Here is a 17,357-nt window from a genome sequence, read left to right on the forward strand (position 1 = left end):
TCTTTAGTTCATTATCATTATCACAATGATGGTCATCTCCCTCCCAATGAGACACACAAATACCCCAACAATTCTGCAAAACCTATTTTAACTTAAGTCACCGTTTCTTGGGAAATTAAGCCATGTGTTTTGCTGCCAAACTCACTATGCTAAGGAGACCTGGGAAGCTTCTTGGCTCTTCTGGTAAACGTCTCATGGGAGGTAACCAATAAGGAAGGATATTGAGCGGCATTCTTAGGGAAAACTCTCCCCCGGTCAATGTGGCCTTACATAGGAAGCTGTGTTTGCATGTCACTTATTCGCTCTAACACACAATAAGTGAAAATAAAATTATGCTATGTCTCTGAGAAAAATCAAGAAAAATGAAACACCCCTGTATCTAAGTATCAGTCAATTATGATAAGACCAACAGATACGCAAAGAACTATGGATTTGGGGCTTTTAAGAGAAGTTTGAACCAAGATCTATAGTTATGGGGAGACAGGGGAGGGTTTCCTATAATTTATCATTGGAACCAAACTCAGCTAATGTGTGTGACAGTGGCCAAGGCATTTAACGTTACCTATTTCATTATTATCAACCCAGTTTTTACAGGCGATGAAACCAGAGCACAAGGAATTTAAGTAATTTGCCCAAGGTCACTTAGCAAGGAAGAGCCAGAAGGAGCTGGAATTGGAGTCCAAACAAGGGTACTGCCCCCAAAACTCATCTTTTCAACCAAATGCCCCGTCGGCTGCCTTTCCAGAAAAGGGGGTTTCCAGTGCTGATCCTCAAGTGGATGCCCAGGGGTTTTCACTCTTCCATGGGAAAGGGAGAAAAATAAGGTAAAAGAAGTGAATTTTTCATAAAGCTGAATATATTCCACTTAAAGTACTTCCATTTTCTATATGATTACACCTGCTCTACTTTTATTTATTTTTGACAATCTATTTTTTTTTTCAACATGTTTTTTGTGAAAGATATATTTCAATCATCCAGAAAAGTTGAGGACGGTACAAATAACACTCATATTACCCTCCTCATACACACACCTAGATGTAACAGCCTTCTGCCCTGTTTGCTTTAAAGAGAGAGAACCCGAATCCTTGAAGCATTCGGAGAGAGTGATTTTGTCTTAAAGTCCCCAGGACTAAACAGTTAGGCTCATTTTCCCATGGGCCACAAGGAGGCACTCTCACCTGATGAACTCATCACATCCATTGCAGTGACTTCTGAAAATCAGACACTTAAGTTTGGAAATTTCATCTGTTTAATTTATATTTAAAGGCCTCGGTGTAGCTTTCGTGTATAATTGTGAACTTGCCAACATTCACAAAATTCTTTTCCAGGCTAACTTCACTCCAGGTTATGTTCTGCCCTATAGAGAGAAGAATCACCCTCCAGGCGGCAGTCTTGTTGCCCCCAGTCAGTTAAAAATTGTGGTGAGGAGTCCATGCTGTTTAAAGCAAGCATGTCAAACTCAAAGGCTAACCCGGGCCAAATAAACAAGGTTTAAGTTTATGTGGGGCCACAAAAAAACAAAGTTTCAACTTGCATAAAAGCATATGTTTATTTCGATAGAGACATGCTGGATACAAAGAACTGAAATAAATGAGTAAGAGTTAACATAAAATAATAGAACATTTTAATAAAAATTAATACTTTTTCTTGAATATTAACTTACCAGACACTGAATACTGCACAAGTTAATAAGCATAATGCAAATAAACCTATTTTTCTTGTTCTCCGAAAGCGAAATATTTCCTGTTGTGCACACCAAACAAGTCAGTACAAGACTAATGATGTGGCAATCGGCTGCTAAAATATTTGCTGCTAATATTATTGGAGAGAAATGGTGCGCCTGCGCATAAGGCGCATAAGGGAAATGAATGCAACACAATTATAGTAATTAGTCATTAGCGAACATTGTAGTTCGTTATTAATAACTAGAGGCCCGGTGCACAAAATTCATGCACCGGTAGGGTCCCTGGCCGGTGATCAGGGCCAATCTGTGGGGCAACCGGCAGGGCAATCAGGGGGGTAGGGGAGGCTCCCCTGGCACCCGCCTTGGCCAGCCTTAGGCTTGCTGGCTGGGAGCAGCTCCTATGTTGAGCTTCTGCCCCCTGGTGGTCAGTGCATGTCATAGTGACCGGTCATTCCACCGGTTGTTCCGCCGTTTGGTCGATTTGTATATTAGACTTTTATTATATAGGATTATGTATAACATGATATTGTAAAAATTAAGTTACAAAATTTTTATTAAAATGTTTCTTACATACTGTTATATTGGCTGGGCCGCAAAAATATTTGTTGTAGGCCGCATGCAGATCCCGGGCCGCAAGTTTGATATGCTTGGTTTAAAGCAGCCGTGGGCAAACTACGGCCCGAGGGCCGGATCCGGCCCGTTTGAAATGAATAAAACTAAAAAAAAAAAAAAAAGACCGTACCCTTTTATGTAATGATGTTTACTTTGAATTTATATTAGTTCACACAAACACTCCATCCATGCTTTTGTTCCGGCCCTCCGGTCCAGTTTAAGAACCCATTGTGGCCCTTGAGTCAAAAAGTTTGCCCACCCCTGGTTTAAAGTCTCCTATCACTTGTTTAGAGTGTCTTATTTGGGCAACCAAAGTTTCCAAGATGTCACCCTGATCCTCAGCTATCACTTTCTTGCAAATGAATTTTTCCAAGGACTCTAAGCCCTGGAGCCCAAGATTCACCCCAGATTCTGTCAAACATATTCATGTAAATGTTCCAGAAGGGGGTGGGGAACCAAAAAATTTCAGCACAGTGCCAGGCACAAAGCTAGCTATTATTTTTTTCTGTTAGAGTTGATATTCAATATTTTATATTGGTTTCAGGTGCACAGCATAATGGTTAGACAATTATATAATTTACAGAGTACTCCCCAATTCAGAAGTGTGCCCTCATAATATTTTTGAGAAAATTAAGCAGTATAATGGATAGAAAGTTCCCAGTAAAATGCCCAACATAAGTCAGGCACTCAATAAACAATCATCATTATGGTATCTCTCTCATTATCATTATTATTCTTGCCATTATTTCAAATACTTAATCTGGTGCTCACATCTAAAGGCCACACTGAAATGCAAATGGAAACAAAAGGACCCATGCCATGTATATATTTTGTAGCTCCACTCATCTAAATCAACACACATTTATTTTTTCATAAATCAAGAGAATATTTCTAGTTAATAGGGTTATTTAACCAGCCTGATTTAGTTCCTTTAGGCAACAAAGCACATTTTGTTGACCTAGCAGAAATAAAATGAGTCATACCCCCAAAAGTCATTCCTCTGCCATCTAATTTCCTCATGGGCTTGGTACATGGACTCATGATTGAATTCTTAAAATAAAAACCAGAGAGAGGGACTAGATCTGCTCCTCACTGCTGTGTGTGTGTGTGTGTGTGTGTGTGTGAGAGAGAGAGAGAGAGAGAGAGAGAGAGAGAGAGAGAGAATAGAGAGAGATGGAGGAAGAGATGGGGACAATGAGGGTGCATGGCTTCTAGAGTCTGACAGAACTGCACTGGGACCTTCATTTCACCTCCTAGTCCCAGTGGCTGCTGGGGTAACAATCTTAACCTAGACCTCCATTTCTTCAGCTGAAAACACAAGGATAACTTATTTCCTTTCTCTTCCAAGTTCTAAATCTCCTCTTTTTAAAAATGTTTTCCTAATCTTTTTATCGTTGCCCTTCTCTTCATCCCTGATGCTTTCCACATCTCCAATTCCACTAAAAATAGCCCTCGTATGCAGCTGGAGGCAGTGTAATGGATGCTGAATGCCTGTATGCAAGTCTGCTCTGCCACAAGCTGGCTAATGACATTAGACCTTAGTTTCCCCATCTGGAAAATGGGGGTAATGTTAATGCCTGTAAGGTGCTTAGAACAGAGAGTGCTACATAGTAAACATGAAATAACTGGGAACAAATAATATTATTTTGTAGGCACTGTGCTAGAAACTTTATGTTTGTTTAATTATCATAAAAACCCTATGAAATTGATGCTGTTATTTTCTCCATTTTACCAGGGAGGTAAGGAAAGGCTAGTAACTCTCCTAATTTAGTCACAGATTATAAGTGATGGAGCCTGGGTTTGATATAGGCCAGTGGTTCTCAACCTTCTGGCCCTTTAAATACAGTTCCTCATATGTTGTGACCCAACCATAAAATTATTTTCGTTGCTACTTCATAACTGTAATGTTGCTACTGTTATGAATCATAATGTAAATATCTGATATGCAGGATGGTCTTAGGCGACCCCTGTGAAAGGGTCGTTCGACCACCAAAGGGGTCACGACCCATAGGCTGAGAACCGCTGATCTAGGCAATCTTCCCAACAGCCACTGTCTTATCCACTACTCTATTACAGCAATCTGAGTCAGCTGTTGTAATAAAGGAAATTCTTGTTCTTCAGTTTTTGGCATTATTTTAACTCACTAAGAAACTATTGTGTTCATTTGCTGTACCGAGCATAGAAAAACCTCCATAGGTTTAAAAAGATGGAAAATATGGCCAATGTCATTCAATTCTTACCAACCACTTTAGACATATTAACTCAACCACTTTAGACATATTAGCTCATTGAATCTCACAACAGCCCTCTGAAGAGTACACTATTAATATCCCCCACCATACAGCTATGAAACAGAGGCTGACAGAGGGTATTAAGTAGTAGCACATGACAGAGTTCTGGTGCCCCAACTTGTACCATGATGTCACCCTGCCTCTGAGAAAATGGTCCCTGCCCTTAAGAAATTTATAATCTTCCCAGGTAGATAGATAGCACTTTGCTTTGCCCTACTTAGGTCCCTGCTCCCTCCAACCTCCCACCCCCTCTTCACTCCCATGCTCAAGGGAACACTCTAAGCAAATCCTCAGAACCCTCCCCACGCAGCAGCTCACCTGTGTCAAAAGTGGAGCCCTCCCTCCATGGTGACACCCTGTCTTCACCCAGCTGGAGGCAGGCACAGCCCGCCTGAGGGGGAGCATGATCGCACACAGCTTCCTGCTGCACTGCACTCAAGGCATGTCAGTGCCCCTCGAATGGGGCTCTATGTCCACCTTGAATGCTTAGTAGATGATGGTCTTCGTTATCTATGAGCAAAAGGCAAGAAACTTGAGAACCTAGGCCTCTGCTTCAGGAAATCCATCACACAGGCTCATAAAAATCTTTGCCAACAAGATTTTTAACAACAAACCAAGAAACTAATTTCTCACAGTTGGTATCCATGGAGAGTGAGAGTGAAGAGGAGATTTAAATTTGTTAAATCTCCAGTTATTTAAATTTGTGTTTAGAGAGGTAAAGTGTTAGTCATAAAGATAATGCTTAGGTACAATCTATATTCAGTTCTTAACCTGAGACCACAAAAAAAAAATTATAACTCTACTTTGATTAGACTCTACCTAAAGTTTAGCATTTCCTTCCATTGAAAATGCAGTGACACCCTGGCTGGTATGGTTCAGTGGATAGAGCGTCAGCCTGTGGACTGAAGGGTCCCAGGTTCGATTCCGGTCAAGGGCATATGCCTGGGTTGTGGGCTCAATCCCCAGTGTGGGGCATGCAGAAGGCAGCCGATCAATGATTCTCTCTCATCAATGATGTTTCTATCTCTCTCTCTCCCTTCCTCTCTGAAATCAATAAAAATGTATTTTTTTTAAAAAAAGAAGAAAATGCAGTGACCGTAGCATCATGACATTGTCTGCAATAAAAATCATGGTTATTTTCATGTGACATGACAGTTGTTACAGAAATCTCAAAACATTGTTCATGCTTATCTTATCTTTGAAATTAACCAAGTTATTAGAACTGTCACTAGGACTTATTTCATACAATATTTTAAAAAGCACATATATTCTGTGTCACAAAATCTTTGAAAATATATTGATAATTGTATTTTAATTCTATCAGTTTTGTCATTACACATATCTTACTTTATGCATTTAAAAGCAAGCCTGAGAAGGTTCATCAGACTGCCAAAGTGCTCCGTGTACTAGCACATCACAACAAAAATAATGGTAAATTAATTTCCAGTAAACTCAGATAGTATATAAGAATCTAAGAGTCTTTGGCAGACCGTTGCTAATGTTGTGGCCCCACCCCATAACAAAGAAACAGAATTTCTGGAGGATGAGGCCCAGAAATCAGGATTTTAAAAAGGTTCCCAGGTATGCAGACTGGTGCAGCCACTGTGGAGAACAGTATGGAGTTTCTTCAAAAAGTTAAAAATGGAACTCCAATTTTACCCAGTGATCCCACTTCTAGGAATATATCCCAAGAAGCCAGAAACACCAATCAGAAAGGATATATGCATCCCTATGTTCATAGCAGCACAATTCACCATAGCTAAGATTTGGAAACAGCCTAAGTGCCCATCAGCAGCTGAATGGATTAGAAAACTGTGGTACATCTACACATGGAATACTATGCTGCTGTAAAAAAGAAGGAATTCTTACCATTTGCAACAGCATGAATGGAACTGGAGAGCATTATGCTGAGTGAAATAAGCCAGTCGAGAGATAAATACCACATGATCTCATTCATTTGTGGAATACGATGAACAACATAGACTAATGAACAGGGACAGATCCAGAGACAGAGAAGCAGCGATCAGACTGTCAAACCTCAGAGGGAAAGTAGGGGAGGGGAGGGGTAAGGGGGAGAGATCAACCAAAGGACTTGTGTGCATGCATAAAAGCCCAAAAAAAAAAATAAAAAAAAAAAATAAATAAATAAATAAAAAATAAAAAAAAAAAATAAAAAGATTCCCAGGTGATTCTAATGTGCAGCCAAGGTTGAGAACCACTGCCCTGGATGAAGAGAGCACTTAAATTAACTTCTTTTACATGCAGACTAATTTGGCCTTGAATTTTAAATATTTTATGGATTAGAAGATATACTGAACATGCCCATTCATTTTTTTATTTTTCAATTACAGTTTACATTCAATATTATTTTGTATTAGTTTCAGGTGTATAGCATAATAGTTAGACTATCATATATATGCCCATTTAATTTTCAGGTGATTGGTTTGAGAAATTTTCCTCTGTGGACATGATAGGCATCACTTTGGGGTGGGGGAAGGAATTACCACACCCAATAAAGAACACATCTCTTTGTTGTAGCATCAAGAGCTAAAGCAATAAGAGAAAAAAAGAAGTTGGGGATAACCTGAAAACGTATTCTAGAAGGGATACTGGCTTCTCTTCGTGCTCTGGCTTTGTTCATGGTTCCAAGATCACTACCCACAGTTCTAAAGTGAGAAGGTAATATCCAGAGGCAGAAAAAGGAAATGTCTCCTTTGTATTTTTTTTTAATTAACACAAACCAATTAGGATTATTAGGAAGCAAGAGCACACTTTTTTTTTAAGAGAGGAAGGGAGAGGGAGAGAGAGAGAAACATTAATCTGTGAAAGTAAAACACTGAATGGCTGCCTCCTGCCTGCCTCCTACCAGGGATTAAGCCAGCAACCTGGGTATGTGCCCTGACCGGGAATCAGACTGGCAATGTTTTGGTGCACAAGATGATGCCCAACCGAGTCACACAGGCCAGGGCGGAAATGTCCCTTTCTTTTGTCCTGTTGAAGAATGAGGGAAATCTTCCAGGACACCCTCATTGGCCAGAATTGTGGCGCACACCATCCTTGAACTGATTATTTGCAAGGAAAATGGCCTTCTGTTTACACAGTCAGAACAAAGGAGATTCACCTGAGGGCAGGGAGGAACCAGTTACATCTAACCAGGAGCAGACCATGACTGTTTTAGCAAGGAAGAAGGTAGGGAAGTGGGATGTATTGTTGTAATGTACCCCACGAATCACAGACGGACGCCTCAAGAAGTCGAATTAAAGAGTCACATTTATTGCAATCCGGGACTATGAGGGGCCAATTTGCTTTCCCAAATCTCATAGTGATAAGATGGTGGCAAAACCAGACTTATATAGGCAAAGATCACAAAGGTATTGATTACATCTCAAGGTTTGTAATGAGGAAACTGGTTTGCAAAAAAGCAGTTTACAGAAGCAAAATTAAGCACGTTAATTACAGTTTTGGGTCTCGGGGTCACTGAATTGACAGAGCCCTTGAGGTAATTTAGAGTAATTGCACTGTCCTGGTCTTGGGACCACTGAGTCAACTGGAACGCATTATCTGTGGCCACTAAAACAATTTAGGATAATTGTGCTGTCCTATTTCCCAGGTACAGAAGAATGTGCTTTCTAAAACCAGTAAGATAACAATCAATGGGATAGTCATTCAATCAAACGGGATGATTTATACAATTCAGAAAATCAAAGTAACTTTTCTATTGTTAAGCCAAACAGCAGGGTTAGAGTTAAACTACAGTTTCTACATGATGGTTGCTACCATACTTCAGTATGTGCCTGTGTGGTACTGATACTCAGAGTGAGAAGTTTTATAAGCCTCCAAGAACGCCTGCCACCCACTCCCATTGTACCCCCACAGGAGGAAATCCGTTAGAAGAAATGTCAGTATCAAAATACTGTGTGCAGTCTAGGGAGAGAAGTAATTCTGAAGAAAAAAAAAATCATGATAAGAAATGGTTCAATAATGAATTTTGCACCTATAAAATATTCACCCGTTAGCATCTCTTCCTCATTAACAGTACTACTAATTTATGCCCACCCATCATCAGTATTTTTTTGATTGGTCTGACTGATAGTCAACTCTAGTGAACATTTAACAATATAATGCAAATACAGTCAATGTAAATTAATTACAAATCAGAATTGCAAATTTTTCCAAAGTGTGGGCCTTCATAAAATCAATACTGGTGATTTCAGAGAACCACTTTAATTGCAAGCAAAGGAACTCACAGAAGTACACTAGTTAACAATTGAATTGGATAAAGGATGATAATGAGCACTTAAAATATATATTTGGATTAAGAGCTAGAGAAAAAGCCACTGTTAAAAATTCATGAAGTTCTTGAATATTGTTTTTGCCAGTGAGGCCTTTTTTATGTTCCTAACATGCAGATCAATTGTGAAGGACATGGTCTATAATGCTATCATATAATTTTGCAGAAAAAATGTACCATCCCTTTCCCCCAAAGTTAACATTTGCTTCATTTTTTATTCTAAGATTTAGCAAAGTTGCTATTATGGCCTACATTTGGATAAATAAACTTATTGTCATAATTTGTAGCTACAGTTTTCTCTCCATTTATAACACAGTTTTGGCTTAAGGCCTTGCTTAAGAGAACAAATGATCTTGGGATAATAAAGATCTAGTATATGTTAAAAGGATGATTATGAAGATTCTCTAGAAACATGCATTATTCTTTATGATATGTTTCTAAGTGCAAAAACAAAAAAATGGGGCACCAAAGACTATACAAGACCACTTGGGGAGAGACCAAGATGGTGGCGTAGGTAAACACCGGAGACCGCTGCCGCAAACAACCATTTCAAAAATACAACTAAAAGACGGAACGGACATCACCCAGAACCACAGGAAGGCTGGCTGAAGAGAGACTCTACAACTAGAAGGAAAGAGAACAGCAAACCGAGGCTCAGAGGAGGCGCAGTGTGGAAAATACAAAGGTACCGAGGTGCGCGCGAAAGCGGGATGGTGGCTGAGGGCGCGGTTGTCATTTTCGGTCGGGAGTGAGTCTCAGACTCTGGGCTCCAGATCCGGGTGAGTCTCTAGGGACCCAGACTCAAACGGGAGAAGGGGGATTATCCGGCATCAGTTGGAACCTGAGGGCAGCTTTCTCTCCGAGGTTTGCAGCGGCTGCTGGGGTTCTGAGAAGCAGAGCCTCTGGGATCGGGACTGAGAGCGGCTATGACTGCTCCCTCCGCCCGCCCTGTTGAGCCCGCCCCGCCCAAACCCTGCGCACAGCCATTTGCCGATCGCCTCAGGCAAAGGCTGGATTAGCGCCTCCCCAGAAGACAGACGTTTTCCACACAGCTGATTCCTACAGCCAGTCGGCCTGGTGGTCAAATCCCTCTAGTGTTAACTACAACAATTAAGGCTTGGCTAGAACAAGACTGCGCACAAAGACCACAAGGGGGTGCACCAAGAAAGCATAAAAGATGCGGAGACAAAAAAACATGACAGAAATGGAGGATATGGAGCTAAGAATCGCAATTTTGAGGGCTTGCTATAAACTTGAGCAGAGCCTCACGAAAACTAATGAGACCCTCGATGCTACGATAAAGAAATTAGAAAGTAAGCATACGCGGACTGAAATAAAGAATATTATACCAAATAGCAGACCAGAGGAGCACAAGAATCAAACCAAAAAACACCCAACTGGAAAAGCAAAATGAAAAAAGAATCCGAAAGTGTGAAGATAGTGTAAGGAGCCTCTGGGACAGCTTCAAGCGCACTAATTTCAGAATAATAGGGGTGCCAGAAGATGAGAGACAGCAAGATATTGAAAACCTATTTGAAGAAATAATGGCAGAAAACTTCCCCCACCTGGTGAAAGAAATGGACTTACAGGTCCAAGAAGCGAAGAGAACCCCAAACAAAAGGAATACAAAGAGGACCACACCAAGACACATCATCATTAAAATGCCAAGAGCAAAAGACAAAGAGAGAATCTTAAAAGCAGCAAGAGAAAGAGACTCAGTTACCTACAAGGGAATACCCATACGACTGTCAGCTGATTTCTCAACAGAAACTTTGCAGGCCAGAAGGGAATGGCAAGAAATATTCAAAGTACTGAATACCAAGAACCTACAACCAAGATTACTTTATCCAGCAAAGCTATCATTCAGAATTGAAGGTCAGATAAAGAGCTTCACAGATAAGGAAAAGCTAAAGGAGTTCATCACCACTAAACCAGTATTATACGAAATGCTGAAAGGTTTCCTTTAAGAAGAGGAAGAAGAAAAAGGTAAAGATACAAACTGTGAACAACAAACATGCATCTATCAACAAGTGAATCTAAGAATCAAGTGAATAAATAATCTGATGTACAGAATGAACTGGTGATTACAATGAATCAGGGACATAGAAGGGGAATGGACTGACTATTCTTGGGGGGGGGAGGGAAGGGGAATGGGAGATGCGGGAAGAGAATGGAAAAAAATCGTGCACCTATGGATGAGGACAGTAGGTGGGGAGTGACGGCGGAGGGTGGGGCGGGAACTGGGAGAAGGGGAGTTATGGGAAAAAAAGAGGAACAAATGTAATCAGAACAATAAAGATTTAATTTAAAAAAAAAGACCACTTAACCATGTACAAATCCTCCTATATAATAAAAGCCTAATAGGCAAATCGACCAAACGGCAGAACGACCAGCGGAATGACCAGTTGCTATGATGCACACTGACCACCAGGGGACAGGTGCTCAATGCAGGAGCTGCCCACAGGCCCCAGGCCAGCCAATGTGAGTGCCACTGGGGGCCCCCTGATCGCCCCACAGGTCACCCTGCAGAGGGATGCTACTGGCTGTGGGGGGTGTGGGGGTGGGAGTGGCCAGTGGGTGGCGCCAGACTGGCCAAGATGGGTGCCAGCGGGGGTCCACTAATCCAGTCGCCCCACAGATCAGCCCTGATCCCTGTCCAGGCCTAAGGACTCTACCCATGCACGAATTTCATGCACCGGGCCTTTAGTATTTATATATTTGGTTAAGAACTGAAGGCAAAAATAAAAGTATTTACATCGGGGGAATTAGGGCTGATCCTCTCCCTTCCTCTTCTTCCCCCTCCCCCAAATATATAATTTTTTGATACCTAAACAATAAGCCTGGAAAAATAACCCAAGATGCTTTTGAGCTATTTAATCTAGAGTCACAAGTAATGTGGTATGTTGATTAAGGACATTCCTGACTTAATACTCACAGGTAATAAAAGGCAGCCTCTATGACAGCTCCCAGGGACCCTATCCCCTGGTATTCATGCCATTGTGTAATACCCACCCCTTGAATGTAGACTTGATGAACTTTCTTCTAATAAATACAATATGGCAGAAAAATGGATGTTTCTTCCGAGATTAGGGTATAAAAAGCCTGTGGCTTCCATCTTGGATGTTTAGCCTCTCCATCTTTGCTCACTCATATTGAGGGAGCCATCTACCTGCCATGTTATGAGTTGCTTTACAGAGAGGCCTGTGTGGCAAAGGTCTGATATCTCCTGCCAAAGCCACATAAGAGAACTTGAAAACAGGTTCACACCACACACACACACACACACACACGTCCCTGTTAAGCTTTGAGATGAGTGCAGACCTGACAAACACCTGGATTGCAACCTGGGTGAGAGACAGTGAACCAGAGGAGACCAGCTGAGCCACACCTGGATTCCTGACCCACAGACTCTGTGACATCATTTGTGCTGTTTTAAGCTGCTAAATTTGGGAGTCATTTGTTACACGACCACAGGTTACTAATAATAAACGTTTACATTCAAATCTCAGCAAATTTGTCCTTTAGGAATATGACAATTTGTGTGATTTACCAATACTGTGCCTGGAAACATTTTTTTTTTAACTCTGGGGTAGAATTACAGAACTGCATTTTAGAAATCAATAAATGTTATTTACATAATTTTATATAATAGCAGCATTGATGACAATCGTTATTTGAAAATAAAACCACACAAAGTAAAGTTGAAAGTACTATAGAGTTTCTTAGAGGATCAAAATATAAATAAATCCTGACCCAGTTCTCCCTGTACTTACTGAGCTGCTGAAAGTATGGTGGAGAAATTCAACAACTTTGGAATCACAAGCTGGGCATGCCAAAGCCATCGATTGGTGTCAGAAGGTTCATAGATTTTTCACGTGGAAACCTGGATGTTTGATTCTCAGATGCAAGCTCGGGGAGTCCTCTGTTGCAGACGTGACCTTGATCCCATAAGCAGAGAGATCCAGACAGAGGTTGTGGGCTCGGATTTCTGGTGTAGGCACTTGGAGGAAGAAACAGATGAAGAAGATTGTGGAGGAAAAGAATACTGACCACAGAGCTTTCTGGTTGGTCCTGACCACAGGTCCGGCGTGGATTAACTCACATGGTCACTGCTCTCTATTTCAACTAAATGCCAGATGTCCCCAAAGTACAATCATCCCCTGGTTAAGAACCACTGCTCTACAGGATTTTCTTCTGCTATCTGACTTCGGTTTCAATTACTAATATGCATTTGTAATTGATGGAGATGGAGTTTCAATAGCGAAAGCTAATATTTAGTAAATATTTAATAGACCCTACGCACTTGCCAAACATTTTGTATATATCATCCAACCTAAACTTTGAAGTAGATACTAATATTAGTGTACCATGTTACAGTTGAAACTGAGACACAGTGGAGTAAGGTAAACTAGAACGAGTTACCACTATGGATCAAGAACTGACCATACATTTTAGGTAAAAGCTTGTAGGCAAGGCATTATTATACCCAGTGTGGGACGAGGAAACTGAGGCTTAGAGACTTTGAGGAAATTATCTAGGTTGCACACCCAGTACAGAGTGGAGCCAGTCTGGTTCTAGAACCTTTTCTCCACTCTTGGGTATTTTTTGTTGTTGTTCTCCTTTATTCACTTTTTTGGGGGGGAAAAAGGTGAGGACAAAAGCTGAATATAATTGTTAATAAGCATTTGGGTTTGTTCTAAATGACAGTCACCCATGTTATCCCCGAGTCCTTTTACACCGGATAAAAGAGAGACTGTTAGTTAAAACGCAAGTCTGCTGGAAGGCATTCCTTTGTTGCAGTCAGGTTGCTAGAGAAACTCTCTTTTTTTCTTAGACAAAGCAAAACGTAGACAATGTTATTAATTAAAGTCCAAAGTGTATTCCTATTTATTCAAATGTCCCCTAGTGTCTTTTCTCTGTCCTGGGACCTGCATCTAGGACACCACGCTACATTGAGCTGTCATGTCTCCTTGGGTCCTCTAGCCCTTGGTCACCCGGCTGAGGTCCTGTTAATCCTGTTTCTCCATGTGAAGTTTCTCCCCCTCCCCCTTCCAAACCCGGATCCCTGATGGAAATGATGGTCCACCTCTTTGAGGCCAGAGAATATTCGGACATTATCTGGAATCACTGTAGATGTTTTAAAACATACTTTTGTTTACTGTAGTGCCTTAACATAACAAAGGCGTGTTAAATGTTTCTGAGTGAAAACAAGCAGGAAGCGTTATCAAGGCTAGCGTTTCCCTCCACTCATTCATTTCTCCAGAGCCAACAGGACAGTAGTCTCCCCTGCTCCTTGGTTTGGCGTTCCTGGGTTTCAGTTACCTGCAGCCAACTGCGGTCCAAAGGTTATTAAATGGAAAATTCCAGAAATAAACAATTCGTAAGTTTTAAACTTTCTGAGCAGCCTGGTGAAATCCCGAGCCGTTCCGAGTGGCCCACTGAAATCTCTCGTTTTTTTCTGGGCCATGCTGATGAAATCTCATGTGGTCTCCCGCGCGCGATGAAATCTCGCGTGGTCTCCGGCTCCGGTCCCGTCCCACACAGAACGTGAATCACGCCTTTGTCCTGCGTCTCTGCGCTTGACCTTCCCCTGAGGTACAGTGGGGCCTTGACTTACGAGTGCCCCGACTAACGAGTTTTTCGAGATATGAGCCGTTTCTCACCGATTTTTTGCTTTGAGTTGCGAGCTAAAATTCGGGTTACGAGCCAGCTTCAGATACCCCACCGCTAGTTGGCGGGGCGAACGTCACAGTGAACGCCACAACATCAGCCCAGCATCACGTGTCTCACTCGTTCACTTTTTGATTTGACATATGAGTAATTTGAGTTATGAGCTCCGTCACGGAACGAATTAAACTCGTAAGTCAAGGCCCCACTGTAGTTACTGAGTAGCCAACTTGACTGAGGAGGACGGCAGTGCTCCGGCTCAAGTAACCCTAACTTTCCTCAGTAATGGTCCCAAAACGCAAGAGTAGTGACCCTGGCAATTTGGGGAAGCCAAGGAGAAGCCATACGGTGCTTCCTTTAAGTGAAAAGGTGAGTGCCCTTTAATACGGTATTTTGAGAGAGAGAGGGAGTCCACGTTCATATAAACATTACTTCAGTATATTGTTATAATTGTTCCATCTTACTAGTTACTGTTGTTCATCTCTTCCTGTGCTGATTTATAAGTTAAACTTTATCATAGGTGTGTATATATAGGAAAAAACAGCATATATTGGGTTTGGTACTCCACGGTTTCAGGCATCCATGGGGGGGACACTTGGACCATATCCCCCGAGGAAAAGGGGCAACTGCCGTACATAAGAGACATTTTCCCCTGAACCATGGACACTTCATGACACTATAACGCTTCAGGGCCAGAAGCCAGGCTTCGTGCTCTCGGTGGGGCAGTGTCTGGCATATGGAAAACGTGGAGTCTGGGAACATTTTTAAAATGTGTATGCTTTTGGGCATTTCAGCCCAAATTTGGCCGTGAGTCAGTTTTCTGGCTTTTAAAGTGTACTATGGTTATGTAAGATATTAACTGAGCGAAGGTTATGATTCCACCAAATGTGGGTGTTGTTTGGAGCCCGAGTTCTTGTCTCGCGAAAATCGAAGACTGAAGTCGCGGATAAAAATAATGAGCGGGAACAAAATTGATTGGGAGAAGCCAGCCGGGGTTCCAGGAGCAGGCCAGGATCCGGAGCTTCCTTCCCGTGTTACAGCGGGGAAAAGTTTGACATCCGAGCGCATTAAAGTCTAAGAGTCCATGTGTGCAGGCCCACGTGGCCATAAGCCAGGTGCCTCCCCTGCCACAGGAACAACCCTCAGGAAACCATCGTGTGTATGTGTGTGTGTGTGTGTGTGGCGGGGGATGACAGGAAGTGCGCACCTTTTATGTAGGGGGTGGGTAGTCTTGCTAGCTCCTAATTGGTCTTTTCAAAGACTTATGCCTTAGCAATGCCTTTTGGATTGGTTTCTACGTCTTCCTGCTTTCTGATTGGTTATCTGCAGGCTGTCTATGTTAGCAATGCCCACACATTTTAAAGTTCATGCTTCTCTAGAGAGTGCCCTCTCAGGTTCAGTGTTCACTAGAATGATCGTAGAGCTCTTGAAAACACTTATGTTTACGGGTGTTAAATTAATCAAACAAGGAGGCCATTGGAGTGAGGTGGCTCTCGTGTTGGGGCAGTCTACAAAAGCAACCCAAAATGTAAGCTTGCAAATGCTTCAGGTTACGGAATCACAGCACTGAGGACAACCAATCACAACAGCCAACTAGGCTTTAAGCCAAAGCCAACCAGTAGTTGTCTTACTTTGTTTCTGCCCTTTCTCTATAAAAGCAGCTCCCAGAGCTGGTGTTGGTGGAGCGCTCCCAACCACATCTGGTTATGTGCTGCCTGATCTGAATTGATTTTTGCTCAAACTCTTGAAATTGTTAGTATGCCCCAGTTTATCTTTTAACAGTTCTGGTGTCAGAGGGAACCAGAGGAGACCCCCGACAATCCTCAGGAGCAATGAGCAACCAGGGGAAGGTACCTGCTGAGCCCCTGGCTGGCTGCTTTATTGCTGCCACAGGAGGTGCTGGGCAAGGCCCTCTCGGACCCTGGATCCTAGCTCCCCAGCTTTGCGTTAGGAGTTTCAGACTTTATGTGAGCCCTTTATTTCTGGACAGGGTCTGGAAACTGGAGGAGTGAAACTGGGTCTGACTTAGAAATGGGACCAGGTCCAGAGTCAGACTGGATCTAACTTAGAAACTGGACCACTGGATCTGGGTTTGGGCCAGGTATGACTTAGAAACCAGACTGGGTCTACTGGGAGGCCAAAGATGAGTAAAATTGTGTGTGAAGTTTGAACAAGCAGATTAAACTTACCAAAGATAATCTTGACTTACAGTGGCCTCAGTGGAGAACTTTTAACCATCTTAGATAAGCTTATGAGGTGCCCTAGAGAAAAAGGGGTCTTAGCCAGGTACTCACCAAAAAGGGTAAAGGGAAAATTAATCTTTCTCCTCTACAGTTTCCAGTGACTGGGATGAGACCTGCTGGGATACCCCACTTACTTCAGAGCCTTCAAATGGCACCCTGGGTGGAAATGGCAGAAGTCAGCAAAGGGTAGGAATTTTTACCAAAGTCAGCTCTTCCAGATCTCTAGGCCTGGTGAAGAATGGAAGCTAAAATATCACATTGTCCTATCTTTTCAAATTGAGATCATCTCCTAGGAACAGCTATTGCCTCTTTGATTGACTCATTTTGTGTTCTGAGAAATTGTTTTGGTAACTGTCAAGTGGGAGGGGGAGATGGCAAAAATATTCTTGGCAGAAATGTGAATTGCACGCCGTTTGCAGCTAGGAGGGAAGTAACTTGTCCAGTATCAAAGAGCTTGTTAAGTAAGTATCAGAGTCATACTTGAACATAGGTCTCCTATTTCAAAATCCCTGTTTTTGGCCATTCATTTGGTAGGTGCTGGAGATGCAGAAAGGAATAAAACACAGTGT

Source organism: Myotis yumanensis, unplaced genomic scaffold (genome assembly GCF_028538775.1).
Source record: "Myotis yumanensis isolate MYYU_CA2020_CCGP unplaced genomic scaffold, mMyoYum1.0.hap1 SCAF_18, whole genome shotgun sequence".
Taxonomy (NCBI): domain Eukaryota; kingdom Metazoa; phylum Chordata; class Mammalia; order Chiroptera; family Vespertilionidae; genus Myotis; species Myotis yumanensis.